Source organism: Trifolium pratense, linkage group LG2 (genome assembly GCF_020283565.1).
Source record: "Trifolium pratense cultivar HEN17-A07 linkage group LG2, ARS_RC_1.1, whole genome shotgun sequence".
Taxonomy (NCBI): Eukaryota; Viridiplantae; Streptophyta; class Magnoliopsida; order Fabales; family Fabaceae; genus Trifolium; species Trifolium pratense.
The window spans coordinates 44,710,858-44,721,504 of NC_060060.1; the positions used below are offsets into that span (position 1 = coordinate 44,710,858).

Here is a 10,647-nt window from a genome sequence, read left to right on the forward strand (position 1 = left end):
TCTCAAACCCCTGTCTTTAATGTTAATCACAAAAAATCTTAATTCTTTAGTTTCAAATTTTATTTTATTTGATTTTAAGGCGGTGATGAATTTATGTATACCATCAAACTTTGAAAGCTAAATTAGCTCGGTGATGCCAACTATACAATCTGAGCCTTGTTTTGCTTAAACTTGTTTTAATTTTAATTTGATTTTAGTGTTTTGGATTTATTGAATGAAAAGGCAACAATTTAGAGTCTCTGATTCGCTTATTTGATAGTGATTTCATTAACTGAGATTCTGGTATTAGCCATCGATCTTCCTAAATTTTCAATTTTTTGTAAATTCTGTTTTTTTAAATGTTTTCTAGGTTTATATTATAGTGACAATTATTTTGATTTTAATTTTTGCTAAATCATTTTTTTTTTGGTTGAAAAACCAGTATTCATTGTTGTTTAGTTGAAATTGTTGTGTATTTGATTGGTTTATTTAAGGTTTATTGAAATGTTATATATGAATCTCTTCTCCTCGATTTTTTGTAATGTTTCTGTTCTAGTTCAATGTTTGTTCATACATTTATTACTTTCTAGTAGTATGGAACTAAAGACGCTCTAGTTTCCACAGGCGATTATCCCCAACAGTGGAAACACCTATTCAGGTAGATATCTTCAAATTTTATATTTCATATCCTTTGATGAACAAGATCTATGATGTTTCAAGGTATTGGTGTGTTAACTATTATTGATCTAACCTAAAAAAAAACTATTATTGATCTAACCTAAAAAAAAACTATTATTGATCTGGAAGGCTGAAACATAGCATATGGTTCTTTGGTGATTCCCGTATTATGATGATTAGATTAATTAATTGTGATTTGTTGATTAAATAGTTAAATCATATGTTTAGTTCTACCTTTATATTTATAATTAAATTTGTTGAGAAAGGCAACAATTTCTGTTTCACCTATTCCATGGTGCTTCAGTTATGAACGTTGCCAACAATAATTTGGATCTGAAATTCTGGCATTGGCCCTTGTTTTTTCCACAGGCTGATGCATAGGCACAGAACTTACATAGATGGAGTGTGAATTGGGGTCAGCTGACCCCACTCCTCTTCGAGAAACTACACCAATTATGTCACATTTTGATATCTTGGCTCCACTTCAAATAATATATTGTCCTCACATAGTTCAATTAATTACATGACAAACAAACTACTTCTATGATTTTTATACACAAAATGGAACTTTGTATTTATCAGAAATGAGTTCTATATTGTAGGCATTAGACAAGATTAGGTTCGTATCCCTCACCGACAAGGAGATTTTAGGTGAAGGCTACACTGTCAAGCTTGAAATCCAGGTTATCATTGCTAAATATTTAATTTAAGCATATATTTATATCATTACATTAGATTAGTTAATTAGTTTATTTTTCCTATATTATTTTTGTTAACTTATGATGAATACCTAAGAAATTCTTGATAGTTAATAGCTTTTTTAGTGGTTTGTTTTGTATAATTGTGCTGCTGAGGATCTGTGTTGAAACTTCTCTTCCTGGTTTGCCTTTATGTATATATATGATTGTATGGTCTTACTTCATTGATATGTATACCCTTGGTTGTGCCAATTATTCTTGGTTCTATACCCTTGTTTGTAGCAGCAAACAAACACAAAGAAAAGGGTAATTTCATATTGGGAAGAACAATTTGTATGATCTTACTTCAATGATATGTATACCCTTTTTGTGCCAATTATACTTGGTTTTATACCCTTGTTTGTAGCAGCGAACAAACACAAAGAAAAGGGTAATTTCATATTGGGAAGGACAATGGTTATTAGCCATCTGATGTAGTTATCTATTAGAAGTCATCAAATTACTTCCAAATTTGTGGTCTTTCATTGTAATTGCTTCGTATACTTTAATTAGTTGAGAAAGTTAGGGTATATACCTTGTATAAATTGTTGATTTAGCTCATTTAGTCATTCTTTAACTTTCACAAAACAAAGAGACAAATGAGATCTAAGAGAATTTGAGGAGAAAAAGATTGTGAGTTTGTAATCTTAAAGTGTAAATCTAAGTTTTATAGTGGGAAACTTAAATACATTTATTAACCCCTGGGATAGGTCCTGAAATCTGTCTTTCAATCTATGATGTTTCAATGTATCGGTGCGTTAACTTTTATTGATCTTGAAGGCTGAATCATAAACCTATGGTTCTTTGGTGATTCCAGTATTACGATTATTAGAGTAATTAATTATGATTTGTTGATTACTCCCTCCGTCCCAAATCTTTAGTCCTTTTACCTTTTTAGTTTTGTCCCAAATCTTTTGTCTTTTTAAGAAACCAATGCACAATTAGTGATACTTTACCATTTGTACCCTTACTAAAGTTAAAACATCAATTAAATATATTTTCTCTTTCTTAATAAAGTAAGGGTAAAATTGACTTAATTTATCAATATTTATCATTTCTTAATCTCCGTGCAAAACTCTAAAAGGATCAAAGTTTTGGGACGGAGGGAGTAAATAGTTAAATCATATGTTGAGTTCTACCTTTATATTTATAATTAAATTTGTTGAGAAAGGCAACAATTTCTGTTTCACCTATTCCATGGTGCTTCAGTTATGAACGTTGCCAACAATAATTTGGATCTGAAATTCTGGCATAGGCCCTTGTTTTTTCCACAGGCTTATGCATAGGCACAGATCTTACATAGAAGGAGTGTGAATTGGGGTCAGCTGACCCCACTCCTCTTTGAGAAACTACACCAATTATGTCACATTTTGATATCTTGACTCTACTTCAATTAATATATTGTCCTCACATAGTTCAATTAATTACATGACAAACAAATTACTTCTATGATTTTTATACACAAAATGGAACTTCGTATTTATCAGAAATGAGTTCTGTATTGTAGGCATTTGACAAGATTAGGTTCCTTTCCCTCACCGACAAGGAGATTTTAGGTGAAGGCTACACTGTCAAGCTTGAAATCCAGGTTAGCATTGCTAAATATTTAATTTAAGCATCTATTTATATCATTACATTAGATTAGTTAATTAGTTTATTTTTCCTATATTATTTTTGTTAACTTATGATGAATACCTAAGAAATTCTTATAGTTAATTGCTTTTTTAGTGGTTTAATTTGTATAATTGTGCTGCTGAGGATCTGTGTTGAAACTTCTCTTCTGGTTTGCCTTTATGAATATATGATTGTATGGTCTTACTTCATTGATATGTATACCCTTGTTTGTGCCAATTATACTAGGTTCTATACCCTTGTTTGTAGCAGCGAACAAACACAAAGAAAAGGGTATTTCATATTGGGAAGGACAATTTGTATGATCTTACTTCAATGATATGTGTATCCTTTTTGTGCCAATTATACTTGGTTCTATACCCTTGTTTGTAGCAGCGAACAAACACAAAGAAAAGGGTAATTTCATATTGGGAAGGACAATGGTTATTAGCCATCTGATGTAGTTGTCTATTAGAAGTCATCAAATTACTTCCAAATTTGTGGGCTTTCATTGTAATTGCTTCGTATACTTTAATTAGTTGAGAAAGTTAGGGTATATAACTTGTATAGATTGTTGATTTAGCTCAGTTAGTCATTCTTTAACTTAACTAAAACAAAGAGACAAATGAGATCTAAAAGAATTTGAGGAGAAAAAGATTGTGAGTTTGTAATCTTAAAGTGTAACTCTAAGTTTATAGTGGGAAACTTAAATACATTTACTAACTCCTGAGATAGGTCCTGAAATCTGTCTTTTCATCTATGATGTTTCAAGGTATCTGTGCGTTAACTTTTATCGATCTGGAAGGCTGAATCATAAGCCTATGGTTCTTTGGTGATTCCGGTATTATGATTATTAGAGTAATTAATTGTGATTTGTTGATTACTCCCTCCGTCCCAAATCTTTAGTCCTTTTACCTTTTTAGTTTTGTCCCAAATCTTTTGTCTTTTTAAGAAAGCAATGCACAATTAGTGATACTTTACCATTTGTACCCTTACAAGTTAAAACACTAATTAAATATGTTTTCTCTTTCTTAATAAAGTAAGGGTAAAATTGACTTAATTTATCAATATTTATCATTTCTTAATCTCTGTGCAAAACTCTAAAAGGACTAAAGTTTTGGGACGGAGGGAGTAAATAGTTAAATCATATGTTTAGTTCTACCTTTATATTTATCATTAAATTTGTTGACAAAGGCAACAATTTCTGTTTCACCTATTCCATGGTGCTTCAGTTATGAATGTTGCCAACAATAATTTGGGTCTGAATTATGGCATAGGCCCTTGTTTTTTCAACAGGCTTATGCATAGGCACATATCTTACATAGAAGGAGTCTGAATTGGGGTCAGCTGATCCCACTCCTCTTCGAGAAACTACACCAATTATGTCACATTTTGATATCACGACTCCATTTCAAATAATATACAGTCCCCACACAGTTCAATTAATTACATGACAAACAAACTACTATATTTTGATTTTTATACACAAAATGGAACTTTGTATTTATCAGAAATGAGTTCTATATTGTAGGCTTTAGACAAGATTAGGTTCCTTTCCCTCACTGACAAGGAGATTTTAGGTGAAGGCGACAATGTCAAGCTTGAAATCCAGGTTAGAATTGCTAAATATTTAATTTAAGCATCTATTTATATCATTACTTTAGATTAGTTAATTAGTTTATTTTTCCTATATTATTTTTGTTAGCTTATGATGAATACCTAAGAAATTCTTATAGTTAATTGCTTTTTTAGTGGTTTATTTTGTATAATTATGCTGCTGAGGATCCGTGTTGAAACTTCTCTTCTGGTTTGCCTTTATGAATATATTATTGTATGGTCTCACTTCTATGATATGTATACCCTTGTTTGTGCCAATTATACTTCTATACCCTTGTTTGTAGCATCGAACAAACACAAAGAACCGGGTAATTTCATATTGGGAAGGACAATGGTTATTAGCCATCTGATGTAGTTATCTATTAAAACTCATCAAATTACTTCCAAATTTGAGGAGAAAAAGATTCTGAGTTTGTAATCTTAAAGTGTAACTCTAAGTTTTATAGTGGGAAACATAAATACATTTATTAACTCCTGGGATATGTCCTGAAATCAGTCTTTTCATTTCCTTCGATGAACACGATCTATGATGTTTCAAGGTATCAGTTCTTTGGTGATTCCAGTATTATGATTATTAGAGTAATTAATTGTGATTTGTTGATTAAATAGTTAAATCATATGTTTAGTTCTACCTGTATATAATTAAATTTGTTGAGAAATGCAACAATTTCTTTTTCACCTATTCCATGGTGCTTCAGTTATGAACGTTGCCAACAATAATTTGGATCTGAAATTCTGGCATTGGCCCTTGTTTTTTCCACAGGCTTATGCATAGGCACATATCTTACATACGAGGAGTGTGAATTGGGGTCAGCGGGTCAGCTGACCCCACCCCTCTTTTAGAAACTACACCAATTATGTCACATTTTGATATCTTGATCCCACATCAAATAATATACTGTCCCCACATAGTTCAATCAATAAACCTTACCATAGAATGCGACCGATGAGCACTGTAGAAGGCCTCATATTCATCCGTGGCCACCACACGGTTGCCTTTCTCCCGTCTCCTTCCATTCCCTTTTCTCTTCAATGTTTGTAAGCTTTTCCCCATTTGTAAAGGTTTTTGGCTGAAAGGGATTTGCCAGAAAGGCTTTCCATTTGTGTCAGATGCAGAACTATTTCTCGTGTCCTTTCCTTGCAAGTTTGCTTTTGTGGTTTGTTTGTCTCGTATCCAATTCGTTTTGCTTTCTTCTTAAAAGAGACGACGGAGATTCACTTTTGTTCAGGTTCTGATTTACCCTTTTTGCCCTTATCTTTCATTTGTTTCCCTAGAAAAAGTAAGAACAATTTTCCGTTTTTTCAAATCTTTCATGATTAGGGTTTTATTGTATATTGAGGTTTTAGTCATCAAATTTGTAATTTTAGAAGTAATTGGATAATAAGTAGTCTCATATTGTAGATTTTTCGCGAATAGGAGGTTTTGTTAGTGATTGGACCAAAGCTTTGTTCCTCTGTTTGTGTTCAACACTTTTGTTCTCAAATCAAGTCAAATCCCTTTCATTCATAATTTGCATTCTCTTCCTATAAATCAGAAACCAACCTTCACAAACTTCAACTAATTAATCTCACTTTTTAGCTTTTCTTGTCTTTCCAACCAAATACACACATAAACATAAACATGGTTCTAACACAGTCACTTAAGTATTCTTTTCTGTTATGTTTCACCTTTGGTTTCAACCTGTTAACCACTTCTGTTTATGCCCTCAACATAGGAGCTGAAACCACCGGAATAGCTGTTTCTGTTGTATGCATCTTAATTAATGCTTAAACATATTAATTTTGTTTTAACATGTGTAAGTGTAATAACTAATTTTTTAATTATTTCTATTTATTACTTAATTTTTCTGTTGAGCAAAGATTGTAGGAGACAATGTGAGTCAAGTTTCTGCTCAGGTACATGTCTTAATAATAATTATTAGTAATTTTTTTATATATATTTTTACTTTGTTTGTTTTTTTGATAATTGAGTTCATTGGATTTAACAGTGCCTCCGTTGTTGATAATTGAGTATTGTGGACTTTTGTATAGCGGATGCCTTGGTTAAAAACCTTGTGATGGCCTTGATGCTTGTTGTATGAAGCATGACCAATGTGTCACAGTAAAAAATAGTGAGTTCAATAAATTATAATTGATTACTCTTAGAATTAGGTTTATGCCTACTTTAATCCTAGAAGCTATATGGATAGTCAAATTTGCTCATTACAGAAAATATGTAGGTGATCTGATAACAAGTGATTCAATAAATTATAGATAGATTCGGAAAGCATCTTAGAATTTGAGAATTTGAGCTTAACTATATTCTAAAAAATAGCTCATAAAGTAAGAATTGCCATCTTATAATCATTATAATTTTGGATTTCCAACAATCACTAGGTCCCTTTAGAAAGTACACCACTGAATTTTTTTTACTCAAACACACTATGAAATTAAATAAAGATGGTAAGTGGGTGTTATGGATTTTTTACCTAATAAAATTACTTTTAATCAGTAGTATATCATCAGCTGGCCTTGTGCTTGTTATGAAGCTTATGGACACACATATAAATAAGGACTAATTAATCATGACCCTTCACCTAATTACTTCATTTCTGGATATTTTGTAATTCATGACCCTTCTCCTTTTGCTCAAACGTATACACTTAAGAGGACTAAATATTAGTAGTGTCACCAAACTAATATCATTTACTACTATTTTATGGAATACTCAAAACTATTATTTTTTATAATTTTCAAAACGACAATGAAAAACAAAAACAAATTGCCATATATCCATCTATGTTCAATCAACATCACCTGCAATTTCTTAATCTTCAGTGTCTGCGAATCCTGCTACATTGATTGATGACTTCAGGTTTCTTCTCATGTGAGCATGGCAAGTACTCAGTTTACATCAACAAGGATGTTGAACAAGTATGCATATGGACTCAAATTTCATGTAAGATTAATGTGACATTGCTTTGCTTTTTGTTTAGTTAGAGTACTGTTGCTACTCTTTATCTTCTTTCTTTTGGCTATAGAGAAAAGACAAATGAATTCATTGCAACAAAAATAATTCAATTTCAATGATTAATGCTTTGTTTTTTTTGTTTAATGTGACATTGAAACATGATCTTTTTTATTTATTTATTTATATAGTAGGCATATAATATAAGCATACCGCTGCCCATTTGCAAAAGATTTCAAATAAGACTTATGCTGCTATTCATTTTTTTCATCTCTTCCTCTGGGGCCAGATTATATACAATGCAGAGCTTTAATATTTCAATTGCAGTGATTAATTTAGAGAGAAGGATAATTTTTTTACTTAAGTCCAACTCTACCAATGTTCAATCATCTTCGATTGTGTCATTGTTAAGTCGCTATAAATTACAATAGTTGTGAGTAGCTTATTCTTGGGGGATGAGTTCCTAATTGAAAGGCTATTAGACTTATGCAGCTTGCATAACTATGCCGGAGATGCATTTTAACTATTGCATTTAAGCATAATAAAATTAACTAACACTCTTGGGGTTTCAAATCTTTAAATCAATATATGAATGGTAAATTAACAATGAAGTGTAAGGTGATTATCAATATTTGAAATTATAGTTGATGAAGTTCTTGAGAGATAATATTTCAACTTAATTTTTAAAATGGTCCGTCTTGAGAATTTATTCTTGTTGCTCAACATTGTGCAGGACATCAGCTTATTTTGATATCTATTACTAGGCACCTTTGTAATCTTATACTGTTTCCTTTGTCCTTATCTGCTGAATTTCAATTTCACTATACTATTAGGTTAAACCACTTAGTTAGGATTTAGCTGATTTTTGGGCTTGTCAGTTAGTTATGAAATATGTGGCTTGAAAATAGAATAATTTCGAGTAATTATGAGTTATTTTTTTGGGTTACTGATATATAAGTAAGGCATTGTGTGGCTTATGAGGTGAAAAGAGTGTGGTTTTATGAAATATACCAAGTTTTATAAACATATATTGATAATAAGGTTTATGTGCAAAGTTCTGACACATACTTAAAATCAACATTTCAGTTCAAACTTGGTATGGAGTTTAGAACATGAAGACTTCAATGAAGCCACTCAATGAACTCTTTGTTTCAATTGAAGTGCATGAGCTTGTTTGTTGAGTTTTGCTGCTGTTATTGATTTAGTTTGGGCCTAGATTTTTTCTGTTTTGATGTTACTGTCAAGTTTAAGGCTTGAGGGATGATGTGTTTGTGCAGGAAATTAGTTTCACTGCTTTTTGTGTTGGAGCTTTGTTGCTTCTTTTAGTGTCATTGTTTGTATCATAGAGGCTATTGGTTCTGAGATTGGGTGAAGTTTTGTTCGTAACTTATGTATTTTGACTTTTGAGCCAAAGAGCCAAAGAAGGATGTGCTTGTTCTGCAGAACTTTGATATGCATAACACAATAAAATGCACATAACTTAGATAGGCATAATAGAACAAAGGCAACACAACTGTGAAGAATTTGACGGTACAAGGGCAAGACACATCAAGTTTTTCTTTAAGATTTGAGAAAAATAGAAAAATTGTAAAGTGGTATTTATTACCAATGAACTATTTATTACTCTCTCTTCTTTTAATTCTTCAATTTATTTTTTCCTACCATAAATGAAGGATAATTTTGTCCATACAATATTAATTATCTTTCTTAATATGTGTAAAAATGTCAAAGCGACATATATTGTGGTACGGAGGGAGTAGTTTCTAGAGCACTGCTGAGGACACACGCACTGTTAAACAAAATGTGGCTACTAAAAAAGTTGCTTTCAATGTGCAACAGGTAACAGGTAAAGGATTTAAAAAAATTAAATGAGTTGGCTGATTATTATCGGGGTGTGTTGAAAGAGTGTGTTAGAGGGTGTGACCCTAGCATTACTCTTAGTTTCTATTTCATTATAATTTTGTAGGATTTTTTTGGATATAATGATTTGAAGTTCTCTGCACTTATAATGATTTGAAGTTCTATGAAAAGAAAATTAACATGCATCTTTGAGTATCAAAGAAATTCAAAGGTCATAGAAATATATGGTTGTGTGAGAAAAATCATAAGATTAACATTATGATGAGCAGAGAAAATTAAAATTAGGCATAATAGAAAACAATTTTTTCATCAACACGATTAATACAGTAGCATTCACTTTGAAGACAATGCTTAATTTGACGAGACCGACATGAAAGATACATACAATGCACGTCTGAAATACACTTTCCTGAAATATAAAAGAATTTAAAATTATATTACTAAAAATGAGGTTATAGTATAAACAAACTACAACGAAAATAAGCTTACCACCACCAACGTTTACTACAACGAGAAATAGGGAAACAAAGAAGGTTATAGTATAAACAAACTTGAGAATTTTAGTCATTTTTTTCATAGTTGCATGTAGAATATTTGTTAAATGGATTAATTGCTACTTTATATAGTAAAAACTCTTGTGCTATGTAGAATATTTGTCCCTTTAAATGTCTCAAAATTAAATTGATGTATAATATTTGTCCCTTTAACTCATGTATTGCACATAATTTTATTTTTATTTTTTATTTTTCATTTGGCATTTCATAATATGGACAAAGGAAAATCAACATTATTTAATGTAGGGAAAAATGTTGTAAATAAAAAAAGAAGTCAATTTTGGTGTTGGACTTTGTAGGGATGACTACAGTTCGATTTACTGCAACTGCAAATAGGAAGGGGCTCGAACTACTTAATGCCAAAATTTACCCTCGAACCAGATTAGACGGTCAAGTGGGCCGGATACTGGTGGTGAAAATAAATAAAAAAGGTCAATTTTACCAATCGTTAGTTGGTTTAGTGGTGATTGACGTTGGACTTGGTAGAGAGGACCATATTTTGATTCCCGCAACTGCGATCGGGAGGTGGCTGGAATCACTTGATGCTAGAACCGACCTCCAAACCAGATTAGACAGTCTAGTGGACCGGATACTGTGATGAAAAACAATCACTTTTCTAACACTTCTAGTATAAAGAAGAAAGGAAATAAATAGAATTTGAAAT

General features: G+C 31.5%; 2 long non-coding RNA genes and 1 other non-coding gene across 16 annotated transcripts; 2 read left to right on the forward strand and 1 right to left on the reverse strand.

Annotated features, from left to right (window-relative positions):
- Nucleotides 1-9,536, forward strand: LOC123906191. 14 transcript variants are annotated; one of them, XR_006808802.1, is made up of 6 exons: nucleotides 655-1,340; nucleotides 2,902-2,982; nucleotides 4,537-4,617; nucleotides 6,483-6,518; nucleotides 6,611-6,733; nucleotides 7,440-9,536. It is a non-coding gene; the product is annotated as an uncharacterized LOC123906191 (long non-coding RNA). The 14 variants fall into 14 exon arrangements; XR_006808797.1 differs by adding an exon at nucleotides 1-637 and having other exon boundaries at nucleotides 1,027-1,340; nucleotides 2,902-6,518; XR_006808798.1 differs by adding an exon at nucleotides 1-637 and having other exon boundaries at nucleotides 1,260-1,340; nucleotides 2,902-6,518.
- On the forward strand, nucleotides 78-157 carry LOC123912053. The gene has a single exon (XR_006810914.1). It is a non-coding gene; the product is annotated as a small nucleolar RNA snoR116 (small nucleolar RNA).
- Nucleotides 9,537-9,622: 86 nt separating the features above from the next.
- Nucleotides 9,623-10,138, reverse strand: LOC123906189. Its single transcript, XR_006808790.1, has 2 exons — nucleotides 9,919-10,138; nucleotides 9,623-9,838 (listed from the first exon to the last, which is right to left on the reverse strand). It is a non-coding gene; the product is annotated as an uncharacterized LOC123906189 (long non-coding RNA).
- Nucleotides 10,139-10,647: the final 509 nt, after the last annotated feature.